This window comes from Phacochoerus africanus, chromosome 11 (genome assembly GCF_016906955.1).
Source record: "Phacochoerus africanus isolate WHEZ1 chromosome 11, ROS_Pafr_v1, whole genome shotgun sequence".
Classification (NCBI taxonomy): domain Eukaryota; kingdom Metazoa; phylum Chordata; class Mammalia; order Artiodactyla; family Suidae; genus Phacochoerus; species Phacochoerus africanus.
The window spans coordinates 104,208,334-104,234,740 of record NC_062554.1 but is presented as its reverse complement, the minus strand read 5'-3'; the positions used below and the strand labels follow the sequence as shown (position 1 = coordinate 104,234,740).

At 40.5% G+C, this 26,407-nt stretch overlaps 1 protein-coding gene across 5 annotated transcripts in view; it reads right to left on the bottom strand.

Moving 5' to 3' along the window:
* The window catches only part of KMT2E (lysine methyltransferase 2E (inactive)), a 92,579-nt gene extending 89,853 nt beyond the window's left edge, over positions 1-2,726 (bottom strand). For all 5 annotated transcript variants that reach the window (XM_047752393.1, XM_047752389.1, XM_047752394.1 and 2 more), the window contains exon 1: positions 2,368-2,726. The gene's annotated coding sequence lies outside the window, so the exon portion shown is untranslated. The remainder of the gene's footprint in view (positions 1-2,367) is intronic.
* Positions 2,727-26,407: the final 23,681 nt, after the last annotated feature.

Genomic DNA, 26,407 nt, shown 5'->3' with positions numbered 1-26,407 from the left:
TTTTAATCAATTTAACTCATATATGAACTTCATGATTCTTTTATTCCACTGTAAATATTTTAGAACAGAATTTACAGTGGAATAAGAGAATCATGAAAGGGTGTACCCTCTCCAACCTTTTTAAGTACTATTGGATTGAAAGGCACTTGTTTTACAGTTGGTACACAATCAGAATAGTCATTAAATGCCATTAATGGCCCACTCATATCTCACTGCTTAGTTCAGGCCAGAAAGACTGACCTCCCACCACAGAGATGAATTCTAATCATTCACACTTTTTAAAATAAAGTTAAATGACACCATTTAATTTTCTGCCCCAATCTATAAGATTCTGATATAAGCACAAAATGGATTCAAGACCCTATTATTGATATGGTTTTAATTTAAAGTCTACTAAAACAGACTAAATCCCACATCCCATAACAGGTGGGATAAATGGCCATGTTTGGGAAGGAAAAAAAATTAAGAACTACAGCCTTACTTTTTTACTTACAGAATTCTGACAGCATGCTAGAAGACAATTTCAAAGGGCAACAAAGCATGGAACTCCACTTTATCAAATTCACAATTAACTAACCTAAGGAATTCCTAAGGAATGCTTTAATATATGGGAAAAATGGATGCAAAATATAATAGTGAGAACAAGTATCTCCACACCCAGTGAAGTAACAGGTTTAGGCTTGTTTGTACAGCTCCCTAAAAATTAAACTCGAGTACAAAAACCAAAATTCAAAAAACTGGTCAAGAGTTGGATGGAAAACGTTCCACTCCAGATTAAAACGTTTAATCATACAAAATAGTGTAATACTTTACACTTGCTAAATATTTTAATTTACTTTGTTACTGAATAATAGACGCTTGGGCTAAAGCAAACAGAAACTGTTTTTTGTCCCCAAATAATTTTTTTAAAAATATTCAAGAACACCCAGCCTCACTACTGAAATTTCTAAGGCTACCTGAGTGTTTTTATTTTTTTCAAGTGGTGTCATTTCATTTGCCTCTCAGGAAAAACCCATAAAATTAATCAACTAAAACACAGCATTGCAATTTGCAGTAAAATCAACACACTTGTGTAAACGGATTGAGGAAGAAAAAAAAAAAAAAAACCCAGTCTTTTCATGTAAACATAATAAGCCTGTAATATGCTGCAGACAAACGCACTGCATGGGGTGTGGAGGACCCGAGCTGATTAGATTACCACAACATCAGCCTGGGGCCGCCATTTTTAGAATCTGTAAAGGACAAAAGAGGGAAATTTCACTTTTTACTGCCCATCTCTGAGATTCAAGGAAAAAACGGACTGTCTGCCAATTAGGTACTGATGTCTCCAGTCCAGAGTTGAATGCACCTCACTTAATTCTCTCCAAGGTCTCCAGAACTCCAAATACCTTACGCTATTCACATCTCTAAAAAGGGGGGGAAATGGGCAAAACGGGGTTTACTCTAAAGCTAACTCCAGCGATTTCCCTTCCACTTTAAACTGTATCGTTCTTGAGACAGAGTCTGGCAAGAACGGATCTCTACCGAACGGAGGCCGGTGGAAGAGAGCCCTCCGGATTGTTTTCTCTCTCCCCCTCCCCCGTTTAGCACAGTGAACCGTTTGTTTCTCTTCTGTGCCTGCTGCCACAGTGTTTGTGCCAATCCCTTGGTCAAAATCAGCTTTCCTGAAATGTGCCATATTGTGGCTTCTAAGCCTCCGGTACAGTAAAGGACGGCGATAATGCGAGAGGAGTGGGGGAGGAGACTGAGAAGGCTGGGTACTGGGGTGACCACCTCAGGGGCGGGTTTACCCTCTCCCGGGGAAGATGAGGAGCGGTCTCGTTCTCCCACAAAGGGAGAGACCCAGGGCGTTCTTTCCACCCCCTTTGCATTTATGAGAAAATTAAGCCACGGACTGCCCGGCAAGAAATGGAAGTAGCAGAAGAAAATGGGGCCTATACGGGTTCCCAGCACCTGAACAAGATGCGGCAGAGGAAAGGGAGAGCTGGCAGCTCCTGGGACCTCTTCGAGCACAAACCCCACTAACAGTCACAAGCCTCCCTCCTCACCCAAGCGGCCCTAACCCGCTGCCGGCGAGGAGTGCGCCCCCTCCCTAACTCCCACTCTCTAGGGGGTTTAACTGCCAGTTTCCCCCTTCCCCAACCCTAAAACCCGCCATAATGCTCCCTTTCTAGGGACAGGGAGGAAAAAGAATAAATTCGATTCAAACGAGCAACGTCTTGCCCCCGCCAAGACACCTGAGAGCCAACGTCGATTCCCCCCCGCCCCCCCGGAAGGATAAAGATGAGAAAGCCCCCTCCCCCTGGAAACACACGTCTCTCCATCCCGCAAGCCCCATGAACTCCCAAGGAGACGACAGGCACTGACCTGCGATGTTCACACACCAGACACCCGAACCCCGTTATGTGCTCGACCCCCAAGGAGTCTCTCCACACCTCCGCGGTCAGGCGACCCCCCGATAGCAGCCACTGCGGACACAGGACCCGGCTCCACACACCCCTCCCCAAACAGCAGCGCGAAGCCTCTTCACCAGCAACCGAGGAGTAGGGGAGGGGGCACCGAAGCAGTCAACAGGAACGCAGAGGCGACGGCGAGGCTGCTCAGAGTGTCTATGCCCCCTCTGTTGCCGCTCCCGACTCCGGCACGGTCTCCGACTCGGCCCCCTGCGCCCGCTCAGTGTCACTGCCGCTCGCTCTGGGAAAATGGCGGCGACGGCGGCGGCGGCCGCGGCGGCGGCGGCGGCGGCGGCCGCGGCGGCGGCAAGTGCACGGGGCCCGCCCGCCCCGCTCCGCAGGGGCAGAGGGGGAGGGGACGAAGCTGCCTGCCGCCATTTTGCTTGTGGGCTGCTGCCCGCCGTTGCCTCTCCAGGGAGGCTCGAAGACGGCCAATTGGAGGCAGAGAGGTGGACAGAGTCTCCATCTGTTTCACAACAGATGCATTCAACAATTCACTGAAGGTTTGGGGAAGTTTCGGAATTTGGTGGGATTGGTTCTTTATCCCTTTTCCCTGAGTAGCCCTCAAGTCTGGATATCGGTGAGCTCGCGCGTGCCACTACTGGGTGGAAGGATACTGATCCTAGGCCTTAGGAAAGACCCTTCCCTCTCCCTTCGTCCTCCCAAAAGGATGCGCTTTCTCCCACTCCCCAAACCACCTCTGTCCCGGCCTTCCCCTCCCCCTCCCAAGTCTAGCCTCCAGCGCTGGATGAACTCAGTTGGGGTGTCACTCGACGCCCACTAGGGGCTGAGGAAGCTCCAGTGCGCAGGCTCCGAGCACCGGATAAAAGCGGAGCTGGCGAGCCCAGCGCGGTCTCGATGGAGGAGCAAGAAACGGAAGAGGTCGGGGGGAGAAGCAGCAGGAAAAATACAACCACCGTCAGCGCCGCCTCCCTGCCACGGTGTATCGGGGTAAAAAGCTGCCATTGCCGTCGGTGCAGTTGCCGTTGCTGCCTCCTACTTCTTTGGCCTCGGGGAAGGATTTCCCCGCCGGCGGGACTGTGTGCGGGGAGGGGAGCGGGAATTCCTTTATGTGGCGGTGATTAAATAAGGGAGGGACAGAGAGACGGTTATCTCAAAGAAAAAGGGGAGGCCAAAGAATAAATGGTTTCCCCAAACTAAAATGACACGGTGATTCCGGTTCTTGTTTTCGGGGGTCTCTCCCCGAAATGGCGCTTTCTGTCTTCTCGCTACCCAGCGACCCTGAGCGCCTAGTAAGCGGAGTGGGGAGAGGCAGAGGCGGTCCACGCAGCCAATCAGTGCCTGATGTGCTCTGTCGTGCGCCTAGTGATTGGTTCGCGATGACCTCATGCTGCAGCAGCGGGTGGGGCCAGAGCCTTCGGGGGAGGCTGTTGCACAGGCAGAGGGAGAGGTGACGATGGTGGTCGTTGTCGCCGCGGCCGGTATGGAGCACAAGCAGTGGCGAGGGGAATCTCAAGGCTCTTCCCTGTTTTCTCCTGTCCTTGCGCGAGGTGAGGGCCCCGGCTCGGCCTCTGCGGATCTTTGGGGCGCTGGCGCGGACGAGGAGACACAAATTCTCCCATGACTTTTGTAACTGCGTCAGGGCAAGATGGCGCTGGGTCTCCTTGGGGCGCGGGGGGAGAGGCACGTCCACCGCCGCCGCAGCGCATGTGACCGGGCTGCATTCCTGTGGGGTTTGGCTCCGACCCAGGCCGGGGCGGGGGAGGGGAAAGGGCTGGGGCGGAGGAGACTGTGGTGCGGTCGACGTTGGCGGCCTGAAGAGGAAGAGATGGCTGTTTGAGAGCGCTTCCCCTCCCCCATACTGCTTAGCCGCTGTGGCTCCTGGGGAAAGCCCCCGGAGGGACGCTCCTCCTGGGGTGTGATGGCTGGTGGTGGAGGGAAAGGTTTGGCGCCCTATTTTCTTCTCTGCCTTTCTCCTTGCGAAGTATACTTACGTAAGATGGCAGGTCCCCGATGTGGGAGTCGAAATCCACCGTGAGTCCGAAAGGCCACTGGACTGAGTAGAAAGGAGAGTCTGGTTCCTGGGCCACAGAATGGAGGAGTATCGAGTATTTTTTGAGAAAACCTAAATTTCAGATCCAAATAGTGTGATATTCCCTAAGTTTCGAAGCACGCGTATAAGGCGAGGTAACACCCGGGAACACTTTTCAATAATCTAAAAGCTACAAGAAACCAAGGAGTATATATCTGAATTTTGAAGGCCATTTTCATACTTCCTATTCCTTCGTCTTAACTTTCTTCCCGTTTCTACTCTGTATATCCTACAAGAATGTTAATCTTATCAGTGGATTTGTTTTTTAATTTAGGCGTGATTAGTAATACAGAATAAAAGTTGCTAGTGTTATCTGTATGTAGTTGTGAGGCTGTTTTCAATACTTAGTGTTCTGTTTTTTGTTGTTGTTGCCCTCTTACTATCGTTTTTAAAAATAAAAGATGAAATTGTGATCACTTTTGGTAAATGTTATTCATTAAGATTCCTGAACCATTATGAAATATTAAACCTACCTCTTTAAATCATTTTTTTAAATGAGTTTTAGTGTTTGGAACCTTGCAAAGGTGAAGATCTCCAGCATCTCAAAAGTTCTTATGTTCTATTTTGACATATTTAGTAAGAAAGACTAATACTGTTTTGACTCTTCCCACTTGGCTATTAGTAGCTATTAACCAGAGAAGATTTAAAAGAGCTTTGCTCTTTGGGTGGTGTTGAGAGCTGGGGGTTAATCAGCAAAGACTTTTGCATCTAAAACCTGACAACTTTTGACTGAATACCTACATTTAGTGCTAGGAGGAAATGTTTGTTGGACCTGAAAAGATGAGTTTAATCTGGAGTTAAGGTTGTGCTGTTTGTTTTAGTCTTCGTTGTAGAAGTGGTAGAAATAAAACAAGATTGAGTGCAAATGATTTAAAAGTTCAAAAATATTTTTGTCCCCTCTGAATATAAATGGGCATTTTGCCTGTAGGAATTCTTGGATAATTTACATTTAAAGCAATTTTGTTCCAGTTTAGAAAAGAGGAACTAAATATTAAGTCAGTCATTTAAAAGTAATTTTCAGAATGTTATAGTGTCACTGTAGCTTAATAAGGAAAAGAGGTCATATTTCAAGCTAGTGGAAACAAATCCTTGTTTTGTATTTTTAATAAGTTTGTGCCCTCATTCCTCATTGTGAAATCCATGAACCTCTTGAGCTCTAATTTTTCTTTATATTCCTGTGGCATTTTAAATACTGCTTGCAGTTCTTGTCTTTGTCTACCTTCTTGCATTATATAGTCTCCCTGGAAGTTTCATTTGTGCCTATTATTTTCTAATTAAAGGCCCAACCTTTCATCTCAGAGCTGCATGGGCCACAGGCTTCTTTAAACTCAAAAATATTAAGCTTGGTACTTGATTCCTAAGGACTTCATCTGTTCCCTAAACATTTTTTTTTGCCTCTTATCCTACATTTTATATGAATAATCATACTCCAACTTTCTTCACTCTATTTTTGTTCAAATTTTCATTTTTTTGGACGGTTGCAGTAATTTTCTAAGGTAGCAGACATCCCAATAAACTAAAACGCCTATGATCTAATGCTGTGCTGTTTGATGCCTTTGTCCACACTACCTGGATGAAGTGCCTCTTCTCTCTTGCGTAGCATAACTTGAGTCCTTCCCTCTGTAACTCTTCCAAATCCCCACTCCCAAGTAAAATGAGCCCATTCTTTATATTGATGACCCAGCCCAGTGCTTGACCCTTGGAAGGCATTGAGATGTACATGTTTCTTTAGAGACTGATAACAAAACTTTGCAAATACACTCTGTTGGTCCATACTGTAAAATACTGGCTTTCAGACTTCAGAACTAAACTTTTTTTGACCACAGAGTTTTGAGAAGAGATAAAGGGTTAATGAGACTCAGTGGCAAGATTTCCTCCTCTTTCACGTATGGGATGGGGTGGGGAGGCAGATAGTGCTGCCCCAAAAAAATATAGAAAAAAAACTGGCCTTAGTATTTTTCAACATCTATTTCTTGAATCTAGCTGACATTTTTTACCTACGTAGTTAAATAGTATATAAAGATCCGTGATTATTTGGGTTTATAATTCCTTGATCTCAGAGTTTGTGTTGTGGCTCAGTGGTAACAAAGCCAACTAGTATAATGAGGACTCGGGTTCAATCCCTGGCCCCACTCAGTGCTTTAAGGATCCAGCATTGCTGTGAACTGTGGTAGGTTGTAGATGTGGCTCGGATCTGGCATTGCTGTGGCTATGGTGGAGGCCAGCAGGTGCAGCTCCGATTCGACCTTCTAGCCTGGGAACTTCAATATGCTCTAAAAAGCAAAAAAAAAAAAAAAAACTTGATCTGTTTGGGGTTGATCAAGTTGCTAGTACTCTTTACTCTGATACCCAATATGTTTGCCCTTGTGTTTTTGTCACTTTTCTTATTTTCATTTATGTATCACTCTGCCACCCTTTAGTAACAACATGTTTTATGCATTATAAGGTTAGCATTCCAATCATAGGATTTATTAACATTGTGTGTAAAATAAAGCTTTGCAATAAGACTTATGAATCAAACTGAGATTTTAGCATAAACACTAATGACCTTTTTATCTGCTCTTTAAGTTTTGGGGGGGATTTTTGAAAAATTTTTTTTTAATCTTTTGACATATTTGCTGAAACTAAACTCAAAGTAAGAAAATACTTGATTTATGTGTGACTTTCCTGAGAGATAATAAGTTTACTAAGTACCTAAAAAACATTTTGAAAGTTAACTGACTTTTACAAACCAAAAAGAACAGGTCCATGGTCTTTTCCCTGCTGGCTATGTTGAGTTCAAGTTTGAAACATTGTTAATTTCACCTGGAAACCAGGAAAACTGATAGTATTCTGCTTCCACCTAAATGAAACCAGTAGGAAGGTTGCAAAAGCTTACAGAGTGCACCATTTTCTGGAGTGATCTAAGAAATACTTTATGCCATTTTTCCTTCAATGCTTATGATTGCTATAAACTCTGCATACCTAAGTGCTTATCTAGCATTTGTATTTCTTACAAGAGAAAACTGGGTGAGGGGGTTGTTTGCTCCTTTATTATGTGTGCACTACAGAACAGAAAAGGACATGGTCAACATTGTCTTTTTGAGGTATAGAATATACCATCAATGAACAACTATCTTTTATATGGTGCTGGTCCTGATAAATCAGTTATGGACCTAGGGTAAATGGTATCTTACCAACTGAAGCTTAAATCAAGTTAAATTATATAGAAATTTATCCTAGAGATTATGTCACTAATTTTTTTCAGTGTCACTTTAATATTTTTTTATCCTCAGAAGTATTTATTTTTAAAGGTACCCCACCCAAAGTACACTGATAGTGGTGTCTCAGATGTAAAAACATATTCTGCTTTTCCCCTTCCAGTTGCTTTGTTCCTGGGATAGATTGGAATTCCAGCTCTAATTTCAATCAAATAATTTGCATTTCTACTATATTTAAGAAACATGGAACATAATTCCTACCCCTCACCTTTTCGGTTAGGTTGATAAACTATTCAGTAGTTTATAACAATCCTTTGAAAAATTGAATGGCTAAAAAGAGATACTCTACCCATTAACATCAGAAGTCACCAGCTTTTGACTTTCACTGTGTAAAATTAACTAGTTCCCTTATCTCCAGACTCAGCCTTTTTAAGTTTTAATCTTGGGGAATAAGAAAAAGACTATCTGCAATTATTTACGTTTATAACATTTTGTGAAACGTCTGTGCTTTTGTGTGCTCCATATGTGGGTGGTCTTACATAACCTATAGCATTTGATTACTTAGAAAATACCCCCTTAAAACTCCTGGTTTATATGCTTTATTAGTTGCTACTCTTGTCCTTCATGTTTTCACTGGTTGCTTTCTTTTGCTTCTTAATTATTATTTCCTAGTGTTATATCCCCAGCGACCTTTTCACCAGTTAATCCCCACACTTTTACTTATTGATGACCTCATAATTTATAATCTCTCAACTCAATTGAAATTAAGTATCTTTCATGTCCCAAAGGTATTTCAAGCTAAACAAATTCAAAATGTAGCTTTTCTCTTTCGCCTTTTGTTTCCTTTTTTAGTTAATGATTCTACTCTTCTAGCTTAATCTGAATAATCAGGCATCTTTTTCTTTCCTTTTTTTTTTTTTGGTCTTTTTAGGGCCGCACCTGCAGCATATGGAGGTCCGAGGCTAGGGGTCCAGTTGGAGCTGCAGTTACACCACAGCAACGAGGAATCCAAGCTGCATCTGTGACCTACACCGCAGTTTATGGCAGATCCTTAACCCACTGATTGAGGTCAGGGATTGAACCCTCAGCCTCATGGACACTAGTTGGGTTTGCTACTGCTGAGCCACAATGGGAACTCCCAGACATATTTCTAAATCAATCTTTTTTGCTTAAAAAACTCAATTAGTTCACAAGATAGGAGCATCAAGCTCAAATACACCCTGTGACATGAAGGGTCCTGCATCTGGCTTGTGAGCCTCATGGGTACCACTTGAGGTTAATAAAACCTTAATTTAGGAGTTTCCGTTGTCGCTCAGTGGCCAAACCCAACTAGTTTTCTTGAGGATGGAGGTTCAATCCCTGGCCTTGCTCAGTGGGTTAAGGACCCCGGCATTGCAGCAAGCTGTGGCATAGATCACAGATGCAACTTGGATCTGGTGTTGCTGTGGCATAGGCCTGCAGCTCAGATTCAACCCCTAGCCTGGGAACTTCCATATGCTGTAGGTGCAGCCATAAAAAGGAAAAAAAATAATAACCCAAGTTTAAATATCTGCTTTTATCTAGAGAAAATGAGACATTCCCTTTGGTAATTCTGTTATCACTGTCAGGTTCATGTTCCTCTTTTCTCTTAGTTTATGAGATATTGGTAGGTAGTGTCTCATTCATCTTTGTAGCTAAAGTGCAAAGTGTCTGGCATATAACAGGCATTCAGTTTTGTTGCACAAATAATAGGTAATGTGCTTTGATGCCAAGTGTCTGAAAATTTTGCCATAGCGTGTATTTATGGTAATAGCAAGTCACTGATAAATATATATCATGCAAAAGGCTTTGGCTGACTATATACCATTATGCTACAAAACTTTGAGGGTTTTCTGGTTTTGTTTCCCCCCCCCCCATTTAACACCTATTTTTCCTGTGTTGTTAGCCCTCAATTCTTGTTTCTGCCATCCAGTTTTCTTCACTTAAATATTTGTACCTGTTACTGTGCAAAGTGGGGCTAGTCTCTACTCTGTTAATTTATAATCTAATTTGGGATTAAGCCATGTGGCTATGTACTCAAAGCATTCAGCCAGCAACCCGATTTCCGGGTAATGTGCTTGGCAGAGGAAACTGAATTTTTGAACTGAAAGGTAAAATATTTGTGAATTTCAATAGTGGTTGGGGTTAGAGGCAGTGAAACAGAATGTATTTGCAGCCAGCGTGGCTTTATGTGCAATGGCATAGAACAGGAATAGAGAAAATATGCTTTAAATATAAGAAACCCATTTGACTAGGTTGCCTAAAGTACACTGAAAGATAAGGCTGGCAAAGACAGTGGATTGGGACCATATCATTTCATTGTTTTTTATCTAGAGTCCTTTGCCAGTGAAGCTTAAATCATTTATTTTTCTTTTTCCTCTTATTTTGAGGAAATAAAAAGGAAAATGATAGGCTTAAGTATTACGGTAGACCCAGATCCTACTAACTCCACAGTGGAAATTGAACAATTAGTGAAGAGTCTGTCATGAACTAAGTTATAGATATCATTCCTAATATTTATCTCAATTTTAGATGGGGTTAGGGTTAGAAAAAGTTTTTGTTTTTTCTTTTCTACTGCCGCACCTGTGCCATATGGAAATTCCGGGGCCAGGGAATTGGAGCTGCAGCTTATGGCAATGCTGGATCCTTAACCCACTAAGCCATGCCAGGGATCAAACCGACATCATCAACAGAGACAACATCGGGTCCTTAAGCTGGAGTGCCACAATGGGAGCTCTACTATTTTATTTTTTATCATATTTTTTCCTTTCTGGCTGCAAATGAGAGAGCAGTCATGAGATTTAGTGTGAGGCCTTCTCTTTCTCATTTATGCTCACCTGATCATAAATGATCTTGATCTTGATTGACTTCCTGTTTCCTCTCTGTAAATTACTTAATTATCTATATATATGTATAGCTTACTGTCTGACAGCCTTAGATGACAAGCTAAATGATAACCACTGCTATTGATAAATACTTGAGAGTCCTGACAATTTTTTTGTGCTGGGAATGTGTGAAGCACAGGCAACCTATGGTTTATACCTATATGGCAAAGGCTAGAACTTGTCGCTTTGCTGCTGTGTCAGAAAATATATCTCAATTCCTGATTTCCTTATTAAAATTTTAGGCCCCAAAAAACTTGTTCAAATACTTCAAATTTCAGGTTAGCATTTTTGTTCATATTTGTGCATCTTAAATTCCTTATGCCCATGCAAAGTGCATTTGTAGTGGCTTTTGGAACGTGTATGAACATTTGGCAATCAGCAAAAATTATAACATTATTATAATATGTATATGCCACTCTCATATGACCAAGACATATAGTGTTAAGCTGAATGGTAGCTGGCCCTCTAAAACTACTGCCGTAAGGAGTTCCCATCGTGGCTCAGTGGTTAATGAATCTGACTAGGAACCATGAGGTTGCAGGTTTGATCCCTGGCCTCGCTCAGTGGGTTAAGGATCTGGTATTGCCGTGACCTGAGGTGTAGGTCACAGACACAGCTCGGATCCCGTGTTGCTGTGGCTCTGGCATAGGCTGGCAGCTACAGCTCCAATTCCACCCCTAGCCTGAGAACCTCCATGTGCCACGGGTGTGGCCCTAGAAAAGGCAAAAAGACAAAAATAAATAAATAAATAATAAAACTATTGCTGGAAGAAAGTTGTAGTGGGAGTTTCATTGTGGCTCAGTGGGTTAAGAACCTGACTAGTATACATGAAGACACAGGTTTGATCCTGGCCTTGCTCAGTAAGTTAAGGATCAAGCAAAATGTTGTAGTGGAAGTCACAGATGCAGCTTGGATCTGGTGTTGCTGTGGCATAGGCCAGCAGTCACAGCCCCGAGTTGACCCCTAACCGGGAAATTCCGTACGCTGCAAGTGTGGCGGTAAAAAGAAAAAAAGTTAAGTTGTAGTGATTGTGACCGATGATATATAATTATGTATAGACAGTTCTATTTAAAATTCCCAGCTGACTTTCATATTCTCAGCATTTTACAGTATGTATTTCAGAAGAACTTAACCGGTTATTCATGTATTATCCATATATAGATCTGGGAGCACACCCATTAGAAAGCAGAAGCAGCTTATATACTAACATCCAATTAAGTTATAACATTGAATTTTAAGAGGAAAAATAGTATGCTGTCATTGGTAGTGTGTTTTTTCATATATGTATGTATAATTCTGTACATGGATGGTTTTTTTAGAATTAATGCTTGCCTAGGCCAATTTCCATATTATACGCATGACCACTCTCACCAGTCATAAGATAAAGTAAAAATAAATCTTTAATTTAGTGCTTTTAAGTTACAAAATCTGTTTTCTCTGTCTCCTCCTCATTTTATTAACCTTATTAATACTTAACTTGGTAGTTTTTCTACTTTACAGTAGAAATTTGGCCAAAATAGAGCATCTGTCTGACGCTGAAACACAAATTTCACAGTGAATTTAAGATTATTTTAGATGTCTAAACCCTTCTTTCAGAGTGTAAGGTAGCATTAGATATGGTACTATATTGGTCTTATCAGCCTTTTCCTTTTTTTCTGAAGGTTACCCTTAAAAAATGAGCCTTCCAAGGCTCCAACAGTTGGACATTTTGAAAAACAAAGTTGACTTTCAGTGCTTTTATATCAAGGGTCTGGTTTGTGTATGCTTTGTATTGTGTGCCTATAACTGTTTTGTTAGGGACTAAAATTTTAGATGGCAAATTTATGATTTTTAAGTGTCCACGGATAGCTAAACGTCAAAACAAGCCAAGGATGAATACCATTTCTATGGTCATCCCTTGGAATCCATGGAGCATTGTTCCAGGACTCCCCCAAGGATATGAAGGGCCAATTCTACTTAAACGTATGTCAGCAGAACTTGTCTGCATTTATGGTATGTCTTACAGAAATTAGTGATAGAAGAGACTTCTGATTTAGTCTTTTTACAAATGAGGAAATTAATATTCATCACGATAACTTGGATTTAAGTACTTTACTTTCCTAGGTATGACTGAATTTGATCATATTTTTTCCTTCATTTTTCTAAGACTCTAGTCACCTAATCAATACTTACGTTAAATAAGTTGTTCATGTTTGTTTTCAGTACTTTATATACCCTGTGCCTAGCTCTCTTAGGTGATGATTAACAGTAGGCAACTAATTTTTGGTTCCCATTCTTACTGTTCCCTCCCTTTTTTTCTATTCCTATACTTGACAGTCTTCCCTCTTAACAACTATGCAATTTCTGCAGTTAATGTAACAATGTATACTATTCAGATATATATCACAGTGTTCTAAGTTTGTTATCCTTACCTCTGTAGGCAAGAGTTAGTTTGATACAACCACAAATCAAACTTTCTCAGATGTCAGAACTCTGTAAAGATACTAGGAGTTAGTTAGCATAGTTAAATTGAAAGGGAGATTAAGACCCCCTTAAACTTTCCTCATATTAAACTACAAAGTAAACTGACCTTAAATTGCAGTTAGATGGTAAATTACTTCCTAATTCATAGTTTTAGGTCTAAATAGCCTTCTCTGAAATTAAAAACAGAACAGAAAACATTGAAAGTAGTAGAGATTGTCATGAAAATCAAAATGATTATGAGACTTTTAATTGCTATGGCATAGTTATTTCTGCTTTTTTCCTATCAGCCAAATGGAAATTATTTCATTACAGTCAAAGATAAGTACTAAATTTTGTGAGTAGTTTAATTGCAGGCCAAGATCAAAGTGTAACTTTAAACTCTTTATATAAAAAACACATGGTTGGAGTTCCCGTCGTGGCGCAGTGGTTAACGAATCCGACTAGGAACCATGAGGTTGCGGGTTCGATCCCTGCCCTTGCTCAGTGGGTTAACGATCTGGCGTTGCCGTGAGCTGTGGTGTAGGTCGCAGATGTGGCTCAGATCCCACGTTTCTGTGGCTCTGGCGTAGGCCGGTGGCTACAGCTCCGATTCGACCCCTAGCCTGGGAACCTCCATGTGCCGAGGGATCGGCCCTAGAAAAGGCAAAAAGACAAAAACAACAACAACAAAAACATGGTTTTCTGTACCAGTGCTTATTAGTAAAATCAGTTATTTGTGAAAGAGAAGTAGCTGCTTGCTTTTCTATGCATCAGCTTTTTTCCCACTTAACCATCCCTTGTCATCATGTGTTCCAAAAATAAGAATAAACAATACTTAGGTTATGTCTTCCATTTTTAAACTGTGAAGCGGTCATATGTTCCCACTAAGATAAATTTTACATTTGTAAGTAAACTGAAATAGTTTTTCCTTGCCATGCATTTTTTGTGATGTCAGTATAATTTGTGTGACAATTAAAATGGAATCATTTTGAAATCTTTATGAATTAGCATAGTAAAGGAACTAGATTACAAAAGCAATTTCTGAGGTAAGGTTTGAGGAGTTGGGAAGGAGCCAGTTTAGCATTCAGGTGTGGAGTTTTAATTTAGTTCTTTGGAAAGGAATTCAGTGAAAAAGGATACCTACATAACAATCATAAAATTTGGCATTTTAAAATTCAGTGGTTACAGCCAGCCCAGCAAATTTCATAAAACTTAGGGTCCCAGAATGTTCAGGTGAAGGTAGAGTGTTAGTCTTCTTTAGAATAAGGGAGTAGGAAGAATTTTTACATCGCAGACTAATTTCACTTAAAGCTGTAAACTTAGTTTCATTTTTTGGTTTGATTGTTCATTCCCTTTGCAGCCTCTCCCTCACTGGCAGAATTTATTTTCTTGCTTGCTCATTCTGTTACTATGCATCAAAGAAGCACTGTGTACCAGAAGGCTTTAAGCTACTTGGAAGAAAGGTACTTATATAAGAACAGGGTAATTATTAATCATATAAACAGCCTTTGTCGAGGGCATGGGTAACCACATGCTTCTTAATCTAGGTCTTAAGTCTCATTCTCTATAACAGAACGAATGGTTAAGATGGAAAAGGCTCACATTCCATGTCCCAGAATAAAGAGCCATTGTTTTGAAGACAGAATAACTTCAAGGATATAGGACAAATCAAGCAGTGTGTGTCCATATGAGCTCTAAGATATGTACCAAAAATAATTATGATGGAGTTCCTGTTGTGGCTCAGTGGTTAACGAATCCGACTAGGAACCATGAGGTTGCAGGTTTGATCCCTGGCCTTGCTCAGTGGGTTAAGGCGCTGTGGTCAGATCCCGCATTGCTGTGGCTCTGGCGTAGGCTGGTGGCTACAGCTCCAATTAGACCCCTAGCCTGGGAACCTCCATATGCCGCAGGAGTGGCCCAAGAAAAGGCAAAAAGACCAAAAAAAATTATGAAACTCCTGTTGGTCTCTTGGTAGACTTGTTGCAATCCAGAGTATATTAGAGGCAAAGGAAATAGTTGGCAGAGCTTTAGACCTAATCAAATACATTGATTCCCAGAGTTTGGGATTTCTTGAATGAATCAAATAATAAATAGGGAAACCAAAATAGTTGCTAGTTTTAATTAATCTAAATAGCAATACTAGATCCTTGGTTTTATAAAACATTCATTAACAGCAAAGGATGTGTTCTCATGATTTAAAAAATTATTTTAAAAAATTTGCTACATTGCTCTTATTCTTATTTTGCTGTGGAATACTGAAAAATTCTCCAGAATTCATTTTGGATTATTATTTGTCAGTCATTCTTGTATCTAACTCTCATTTTAATTGTGACAAGTTAGTTTTAGAAGTAGACAAGTGTGTAAAAGTCTGATAAATTTCCAATAGAATTCTATTTAAATTAGAATAAATCCATAAATATGGTCATTAAAATTATTTTTAAAGAATCATTTCAGAGCATCACATACTACAAAGAAATGGTATCAAAGATATGAAAATAGGATTACAGTTTGTGGGGTTTTTGTATATTGTGTGTGCTTTCATAGAAATGGGGGTAAAGGAGATAAAATAGAATGGTTTCACTGGTTCTTTCTGGGTTATAGGCTTACAGGTGGATTTTCTACAACAGATAATTGTTACCAGAATGCATTTTTTTCAAAGTTCTAGTTTATAAGATAAAATGCTTATATATTATCTTTTAAAAAAAGGGCAGGGGGGGAGTCCAAACTGTGTGGTCTCCAGCTTTTCAGAACCCAGGAACCATTCTCAATTCCTTAACACCTTGTGTCCATTATGTCCCTAAGAAATGTCCATTCTTTTTTTTTTTTTTTTTTTTTTTCCCACTGTACAGCAAGGGGGTCAGGTTATCCTTACATGTATACATTACATTTTTCCCCCAGCCTTTCTTCTGTTGCAACATGAGTATGTAGACAAAGTTCTCAATGCTATTCATCAGGATCTCCTTGTAAATCTATTCTAAGTTATGTCTGATAAGCCCAAACTCCCGATCCCTCCCACTCCCTCCCCCTCCCATCAGGCAGCCACAAGTCTCTTCTCCAAGTCCATGATTTTCTAGAAATGTCCATTCTTAAGTTTTTTAATTTCTTAGTTTACCTCTACATGTCTTCATCACCATTGCAACTACTATAGTTCAGGCCTGGGATAAGGTAGTGGGTCACTTTGAATATCTGCCCAATAAATGAGTTTTTATATATAAATCCATGTGGTGACATAGCTCACTCTGGCTTTAATTTTGCCTCTTCTAATCCATCTGTCATCCTTCAAAGTGATTTTACTAAAATATGAATCTGATCTTACTTGAAATCTTTTAATGGAATCCATGTTCCTTAGAGTAGCATACAAAGAAGACCCTGTGTGATCTGGTGGTTCCTTCCTTTTATCCAGTAAAAGATCAAGTTGCTGCTCCTTTTGTTGCTACCCACGTTGTTATTGCTTGCAGTTCTCCAAATGTATCTTGCTTAGACTTCATTTCTTTTGTATCATCCCTTCATGGAATATCCCCTTTATACCCCTTGTGAATGTATCCTTCAAGTGTTTTTCCTCTTTGAAGCTTTCTCTGGTGCTCTTCCAAGAAGTCCATTGTTTTATTTATAATTTCATGTACCTTTTACCCAATTCTATTGTAACACTTAACTGCAGCTTGTTGTAATTATTTCAAATCTCTTCACCCTGCTACAGTGTGAGCCCCTCCAAGGCAGTATTTAACTTGCATCCCTCAAATAAATGCATAGTGTTTGCAGTAATACCTAGGACATAGTAAGTGCTCAAGTAAATGTTTAATTAATTAGATCACTCCTTTCTTGGGTCTAAATATAAATCTGCAAAATCTCCTAAATTTTGGCTGCAAAGAAAAGGAGAGATTAGACTTCCATGGCATATGGAAGTTCCCAGGCTAGGAATCAAATCAGAGCTGAAGATGCAGGCCTACGCTACAGCCACACCAATGCCAGATCCCAGCCGCATCTGCAACCTACAAGATCCTTAACCCACTGAGTGAGGCTAGGGATTGAACCCACGTCCTCATGGATACTAGTCAGGTTCATTACCACCGAGCCACAACAGGAACTCCCTAGACATGTATTTTTATAGTTAAAAGTTGGAAAACATAATTGGTAATGATTTATGCCTCAGAGAAAAACCACTTTTATTCTAGAGGAAAGGAAAAACAAAACCAAGGAAAGTAAACTTGCATTCCTCTTTGAAGAGCCAACAATCCTAGGTGAAGCATATCTTAGTATTCTTGTCTGTCCATTGCAGATAAAATCCTTCTCTCAAAGTGTTAAATTGCATTGGGCAAGTGGAAAATACCCATCTATTCTCTGGTGTTTGGTTATAAATTCCTATTTTTCAGGTTTAACATGCCTTTCTGATGAATAATAATAATAATAAGACCATACAGGTACTTAATTACATTGGAGAGGAGAACCTTCCCATTGCAATGCTAACCAATATGCAGCAACAGTATTCATCAGGCAGTTTGGCACTAACTTAAAAATCACTTTTGAGTTCCTGCTGTGGCAGAGTGGGTTAATGATCTGGCTTGTCTCTGTGGAGGTGCAGGTTCAATCCGTGGCCTGGTACAGTAGGTTAAGGATCCCGCCTTGCTGCATCTGTGGTGTAGGTTGCAGCTCTGGCTTGGATTCCATTCGCGGCCCAGGGAGTTCCCATTGTGGATCAGCAGAAATGAACTCGACTAGTATCCATGAGGATAAGGGTTCAATCCCTGGGCCTCACTCTAGTTTAAGAAACTGGCGTAGCTGCAAGCTGTGGTGTAGGTCGCAGACACAAATCTGGTGTTGCTGTGGCTATGGCCTAGGCCAGCAGCTGAAGCTTGGAACTTCCATATGCCACAGGCACAGCGCTAAAAAGCAAAAAAAAAAAAAAGGGGGGGGGGGGAGAGAGAGAAAGACTACTAAAATTTGCAACACAAAATAAGTTGATACATTAAATTACACATATGCCAAATTTCTTTTCCAAAGTGTTAAGTTGAAGGTACAGTGCCACATAAATAACTGGTAGAAAGATCATCACATATTTAACTCTCAGGGCAGAACTTAGTTTGTCATCCATTTCTAAGTACTTTATTGATTTTTCATTGAAGGCAGTCTCCCACCCCCGACTTGCAGCATGCCCAAGCTCCCAGGCCAGCAATTGAACCCGCACTACAGGCAGTGACAGTGCTGGATGCTTAACCTCCGGACCACCAGGGAACTCCAGAGGCAAATTCTTATGTCTGGGTTTACAGTCATAGCTACCAAGCCTTTTTAAAAAAAATCCATTTTTAAAAGTTAGTTTCCCTATTACAGTCATGTTAAAATGCAAGTCAGTGGTTCCAAGCCAGTTTGACTACCATAATTATCTGGGAAGCTTATTAAGTATACATTCCTGGGCTCCACCCAGAGTTCCTCAAAACAAGATCTGATGTATTAATTTCTTAGAATGTAGCAATTCTTGAAGACCCATATGTTGAACTCCTTAGTGTGACCCCGGAATCCGCATTTTTCACAAACCTCTCGTTCTCAGGTATTTTCCATGCAAAAGCTATTTTGATAAACACTTAGATGTATAGCATGAAGCATTTCACTAAAATGTCTATATAAAGCTACAATGCCAAGACAGGGGTTTTTTTTGTTGTTGTTGTTTTGTTTTGTTTTTGGTTTTTTTCCATTTCTTTTTTGGGGAGTCACTGTATTGTTAGATTTCTACAGCCTGAGAAACTTCGATGTACTTTTGGAATGGACCATCTCTTGCATTTTTATTTTTCCTTGAGGGTTTCATCAGAACAGCAATATAAATTGTTTTCTAAGTGATTCAGAATATTCTAATGGACTGGCCCATTTTTCTGTGGTAAATAAGGGTCAAGTCTTGTTATCCTGGGAAGCAGTCTGTCTTTTTTGGGGATGTTTAAGTTTGTTATGAAAAAGAAACCTTATTTTCTTTACTCCTTTTTTTTTTTGTCTTTTTGCTATTTCTTTGGGCCGCTCCCGCGGCATATGGAGATTCCCAGGCTAGGGGTTGAATCGGAGCTGTAGCCACCGGCCTACGCCAGAGCCACAGCAACGCGGGATCCGAGCCGCGTCTGCAACCTACACCACAGCTCACGGCAATGCCGGATCATTAACCCACTGAGCAAGGGCAGGGACCGAACCCGCAACCTCATGGTTCCTAGTCGGATTCGTTAACCACTGCGCCTCGACGGGAACTCCTACTCTTCTTTTTAATACATGTGTGTTTTAAAGGAGGAGGAGCTATCAGCTGTTACTTTTAACATAGTGATGTATTGTCCTACTACCTTTACAACTAATTATTCTAAGAGGTTTAGACAATGTGATCTTTTAACTAAGGTTACTGCTATTTTCCCTTAAAGGTCAAATGGATAACTTTAAAGCCCAGAAATGCAACTCAGAGTAGAAAGAAGCATTCTTTCATTTAATATTAGCAACAGTTCCTGGAGTTCCCGTCGTGGCTCAGTGGTTAACGAATCCGACTAGGAACCATGAGGTTGCAGGTTCAATCCCTGGCCTTGCTCAGTAGGTTAAGGATGCGGTGTTGCCGTGAGCTGTGGTATAGGTCGCAGACACGGCTTGGATCCCGTGTTGCTGTGGCTCTGGCGTAGGCCAGTGGCTACAGCTCCAATTAGACCCCTAGCCTGGGAACCTCCATATGCTGCAGGAGTGGCCCTGGAAAAGGCAAAAAGACAAAAAAAATAAATAAATAAAGGTAATAGTTTTTGGAGTTCCCATTGCAGCTCAGAAGTAATGAACCTGACTAGGATCCAGGAGGATGCACCGTTCGATCCTTGGCCTCCCTTAAGTGGATTAAGGATCCGGCATTGTGAGTTTTGGTATAGGCCGGCAGCTGCAGCTCTGATTTGACTCGTAGCCTGGGAACTTCTATATACCTCAAGTGTAGCCCTTTAAAAAAAAAAAGGTGTATCTTAAGAAATTTAGATGTCATGAACTAGGACTCTAAGGACCCCCTTCAACTTTAAAAAAAAAAAATCCAGTCCCAATACTGATGAATATTCTCATCATATAATTCCACATGTTCTGGTATCATGTTCATCAAGCACCTTTATGAATATAATTAGACTTCCTGTATAGTTTACCTACTTGGAGGAAACTATTGGCCAAAGAGATAATAATAATAATGTATCTTTTCTTCATAAATTAATAAATCAGATGACTTAAAAAAAAAAAAAACACTCCTGTCCCTTGGTTACTGAGCTTTTAGCCTGAGAGGTACCAAGGTACCAATTTGCTTATTAACAAAGTAAGGTGTTTTTTTGATCCCATATGTTAGAATGGTGAATAAGCATTCTTTTGACTTTGAAGTTATTTATAAATGACAAATATAAAGAACTGCAAATTACTTCAGCAGATCCATAATGCAGCATGTGGCAATATATATATGAAAATATATTTGCTATAATACAAAATTCATTCTTACATCAAGCTGGTAATAAATATGTGTGAGAGAGAGGGAGATTGTTTCTGAGAATACTGACATGTATCTTTTAGTCTTGAGTAACTTCCCACCATGGTGACTATGTTCTCCAGAAGCTTAATCAGGAATAGAAATGTAAAATTTAGGAGTTCCCGTCGTGGCATAGTGGTTAACGAATCCGACTAGGAACCATTAGGTTGTGGGTTTGGTCCCTGGCCTTGCTCAGTGGGTTAAGGATCCGGCGTTGCTGTGAGTTGTGGTGTAGGTTACAGACGCGGCTCAGATCCCACATTGCTGTGGCTCTGGCATAGGCCGGTGGCTACAGCTCCAGTTAGACCCCTAGCCTGGGAACCTCCATATGCCGCGGCAGCAGCCCAAGAAATGGCAAAAAGACAAAAAAAAAAAAAAAAGGAAGGAAAGAAATGTAAAATTTAATTTACCCTATATCAAAATTAAGCCCAGCCAAGTCTTCCCCTGCTGATTCTGCCAAGCTAATTGCCTTGGTGTTTCACTGGATACTAGGTAGGGGTGGTGGGAGTTGCATTCATCCATTCATAGGCGTCACTATTTATATACAGTATAGCATAGAATAAAGCATAAATTTGCCTCAAACTGAAAACCAACACATTATTAGCTATGGGATTCTTTAACCAGAAAGACAAAAGACAACACTATTGCATTTAAGAATATATGGGTAAAATAAATGTAGGGTGAGATGGGAAGAAATTATTTTAAGATGACTGTATTTTAACACCTCCTGCCTAATAAATTCATGATTGAAGAGACAAATGAGATATGGAATATAGTCTTTCCAATGTTCCACTATGATGTTAATCATTCTTCCTGTTCAAAGAGGCAGTGAGGAATAATTTGAGTGGCTACAATTATAAATAATGTCCTATATAAGCACCCAAGGGTAGAGATGAGGATGGAGTTATGGGTCTTAAGGAGAACTTGGCCTTCATTCTTTGTTGTTTATCATTTATGATTTCTGTTGCCCCTAGGGACTCACCTACAGTATCACTATGAAAAATAGAGTATCGTTATTTCTAGAATATGAATTTACACAAGTGCCAATTACATGAACAAAAACACTCCATTAAAATTTTTCTGAAACACTGTATCTCAAGAGAGCAGGTATATTTGTGGGCTACCACAAGGCAGTCTTGCTCCATTCAGCATAAGCTTAACATATTAGTGGAGATGTAGAATTTAAGATTAGCCTAAAACTGTGTGAGGTTTCCAGTGCTGTCTGTCTTTAACGCATGCATTAGTTTGCCCAACAAGTGACTGACCTCTGTTTAAGTAGCCACAGTGATCTTGGTCACTCTTTTTGTCCTCTGGGCTCCTAGAATTGAATACAATACTCCAAATTGGTTCTGTCCCACAAAACATGAGTGAAATGAGGAACTGGATAGGTAGGTGACAAATAGCATACATTATTTGGATGTATAACTCACTCCCTAAGTAGACTACCAAGTAAACGAAGCAGTTCGATAAATTTAACCTTAATGTATTTATTTTTTAAGTGTTATTTTTAAATCTTTGAGAATATTTTCATAAAATAACAAATTCTGTTAATGTTACTTACTAGAACTACAGTAGCAAGTTTTAGGAGCCATTTGAGATGCAGGATGTTACATGTAAAACTATAAAATCATACACATGAGCGTATGATTAGTGTACCTATGTAGTAATAAACTTAAATCCCAGTGTAAGTTATTCTTACTTTATAACAGAGTTTCTTTTCCCCCAAGGTGTAAAGTGTGAGTATATTTAATACTTGCTGCATTAATTGACCAAACACCATTCAGTGATAATTTCAGATGCCAAAAAGCATTATGGTGAAGACCATGTTGAACCAAATATCCGGCTAGCACTTTGAAGTTACTATGATGATATATGCATTCATGAAATTGAGCTTTATTTACCTTTTTTCCCATTAAGGACTAGAATAGAAATGAGCAAGCTATAGCAAGCATCGCCTGTGTTTTATAGTTGGGGAGTTAGAGTGTTGTTTATATTTTTAAAGGGTTATTGTGGGGGTGAGGGGGACTCTATGTGAATGAGACTGAAAGTCTAAAATATTTCCTACATGGCCCCCTTTACAAAAAACATTTTGTGGATTTGTGGACTAGAGCAACTAAAGGAAATATTTTGAACTTAAAAACAAATAATGCCAAAATGTAAACTGTTAAGCCAGAGAGCATGCTGATCATCAAGGGATCATTGGTACATAGAAAAGAGGGAAGCCATTTTAAATGCTAAGAAGTCAGAATACAAATACTGAGAACTGGCTAAATGGATAGGCAAAAAATTATATACCCTCTGTCAGAGCCAATGGATGGAATAATACACTCACTAAGATGAATTTCTAATAATATTAAAAATGTTTTGATACATTTAAAATAGTAAAAGGCTTTACACCCCATCTCTTAGTGACACAGGAAGGAAATGGAAGTAAAGATAAATCACAGCACCTAACAAATTATAAACAAGTTAACTTTGCTTTCGTGCATACTTCTCTCGTGGCCGTTTTACTTAATTTTTTACCTACTGAGTGCTAGGTAGTTGCTTGTACAATGTGTTGACAACACCCTTATTTTAAAAGGGAAAAACTGTGGCAACTATGTCTAGTCACTTATGGAGCATGATAATGTGAGAAAAAAGAATCTATACATCTGTGTGTAACTAGGTCACCGTGCTGTACAGTAGAAAATTGACAGAACACTGTAAATTTTTATAATGAAAAAAAAAAAATCATTACATAAAAAATAAATAAATAAATAAATAGGAGTTCCCATTGTGGCTCAGCAGTTAACGAATCTGACTGGGAACCATGAGGTTGCAGGTTCAATCCCTGCCTTCGCTCAGTGGGTTAAGGATCTGGCATTGCCATGAGCTGTGGTGTAGGTCGCAGATGTGGCTCAGATCCCACGTTTCTGTGGCTCTGGTGTAAGCCAGTGGCTGCAGCTCCAATTCCACCCCTAGCCTGGGAACCTCCATATGCCGAAGGTGCAGCCCTAGAAAAAGGCAAAAAGACATAAATAAATAAAATAATAAATAAAAGGGAAAAACTAATGGAATTTTCAGCTAAGGCCTGAGTCATGCTCAGTATTCAAAAAGAAGAAACTAGTGGGTTAAGTGACATTAATAAATGGAAAAGGGTTATCTGCCTCCTCTCAGGGAAAATTTAACCTTTAATTATGATATCACTAGGTAAAAGTTTTAACGCAATGGAATCACAAATAAGCATACTTCTTATTCCTTGACAGACTACTATAAAATTAATCAGGAATAAGCATTGTGAAGATTTTCTTTTAAGATGGTAGACTCTTCATTGAGGGGTTGGCATTTTATAAAGCAATTATCAAAGCTATACTGGACTTAATTTGGTCACCAGTCCATATACTTACCCTCTTTGGGCAACCTTTGACACATAGTAAAATTTAAAATAGGGCTTTGTACTTAGTCACATCTTCCAATGAGAAGTTACTTCATGAGGCATTAATAAGTAATACATATTTTACTGACAGTTTCACATGGGAGACTGAGTAGGGGGTTTGAATCTCAAGAATTAATCCTGTTTTGCTCACAAAATCCTGTGCACTTAACTCCCAAGTTTTTTTTTTTTTTTAATGTGGTAAAAAAAATATATGAGGTTTATCTTACCAAATTTTATTTTTATTTTTTGGCCACAACACAGCATATGGAGTTCCCAGGCCAGGGATCATATCTGAATAGTATTGCTTCTCCTAAGCTTTTGTTTCTAACTTTCCAATTACCCAGTCTTACAAAAAATGTCCTCTTAGTCTTCTTTCTTATGTAGAACAATTTAGCAGTTGTGGGCAGTATACAGACTTAGCCAAGTATATTCTTATACTTGCTTAGAAAGTAGCAAATACGATCAGATTGTATGTTCTACTTGGTGGCACGGATCCTTGGTGCAAGGTCCCACTGGGTATAGGACTGATAGTAAAAAGAATCCTGTAGCCGCCTGTCAAAGAGGGACATAGGAGTTCCCGTCGTGGCGCAGTGGTTAATGAATCCGACTAGGAACCATGAGGTTGCGGGTTCGGTCCCTGCCCTTGCTCAGTGGGTTAACGATCCGGCGTTGCCGTGAGCTGTGGTGTAGGTTGCAGATGTGGCTCGGATCCCGCGTTGCTGTGGCTCTGGCGTAGGCCAGTGGCTACAGCTCCGATTCGACCCCTAGCCTGGGAACCTCCATATGCCGAGGGAGCGGCCCAAGAAATAGCAACAACAACAAAGACAAAAGACAAAAAAAAAAAGAGGGACATAGCTATAAAATAACATCTAACGTCTTTGGGAAGTGCCTCAATGGATTTAGCCAACTCATTTTACCAGGTATTTGGCAAAGTGTGACTGCTGTACAGGTTGTTTTTTAAGACTTGATTCAGGTCCTGGGCCTGCAAAGGCTTGATTTGCTCTAGCACTTTCTCTAATCCCAGGCCCTCAGTCAACATTGATTCAAGGTAATGGAGGAAAACTAGTTTAATAAACTTGGAATACATTATCTCTGAGCTTGAACATCTATAAGTAACAAAGCATTTGTAAAATAAGTTTTTCTTATAGAAAGGCCACATTTCCCCTCAGCATATCTTATTTGGCTGTGTTTCTTCTCTTTAATACAACAGAACTTCAAGAACCAAAGCCAGTTGGCACTTTTGCACAAATTAACTGTTTAGTGGCTCTGTGCCTCCATATTGTCTATTTAACTTGTGACTAACCAAAGCAATGATAGCAAGCAACCCTAATCTATTTATTTGCCTTTAAGCCAGTGGTTCTTAAAATGGTGATTATGGGTCAACCTGCAGAATTACCTGTGGTATCTATCTGGAGTGCAGGTTTTTGACAAACCTACCAAGTTCTCATCGTTCCTATATTTATTTTTATAAGATAACTACAGTCAAAAGTAACATTACCTTTTTTTTTTTGTCTTTTTGCCATTTCTTGGGCCGCTCCCGCGGTATATGGAGATTCCCAGGCTAGGGGTCGAATTGGAGCTATAGCCACCGGCCTACGCCAGAGCCACAGCAACGCGGGATCCGAGCCGCGTCTGCGACCTACGCTACAGCTCACAGCAACAGCCAGATCCTTAACCCACTGAGCAAGGCCAGGGATCGAACCCGAAACCTCATGGTTCCTAGTCGGATTCGTTAACCACTGTGCCACGACGGGAACTCCAACGTTACCTTTTTTTGAGATACTAAAACTGCAATGAAGAGATTGTCTCCTTTTAAAATACAATTATGAGAAATGGGAGTTCCCGTCGTGGCGCAGTGGTTAATGAATCCGACTAGGAACCATGAGGTTGCGGGTTCAGTCCCTGCCCTTGCTCAGTGGGTTAACGATCCGGCGTTGCCGTGAGCTGTGGTGTAGGTTGCAGACGCGGCTCGGATCCCGTGTTGCTGTGGCTCTGGCGTAGGCCGGTGGCTACAGCTCCGATTCAACCCCTAGCCTGGGAACCTCCATATGCCCCGGGAGCGGCCCAAGAAATAGCAACAACAACAACAAAAGACAAAAAAAATACAATTATGAGAAATGATACCATAAAGTATGCTCCTTATTTATGGGTTTTATGAAACCCAGTTCAATACTTTAATGAGACTTTAGGAATGCAAATATTATTAGGGTATAGCATGAAGAGCTATAAAGAGTGTGTTTGAGCAATCAAGGTTTCTTGAGGGAGCTATGAATTTACAGTGCAGTCCTACAATAAGGAAGAGAAAATAGCTATTGTGAACTGCACACTGATGAATTGCATCACATTTGAGATTTCCTGGTTCCTTTCTTCCTGTTGAACATGAAAACTACATGGTTAAAGGTAAATTGATGTAAAAAAAGACACGAGTTCCCGTTGTGGCTCAGCG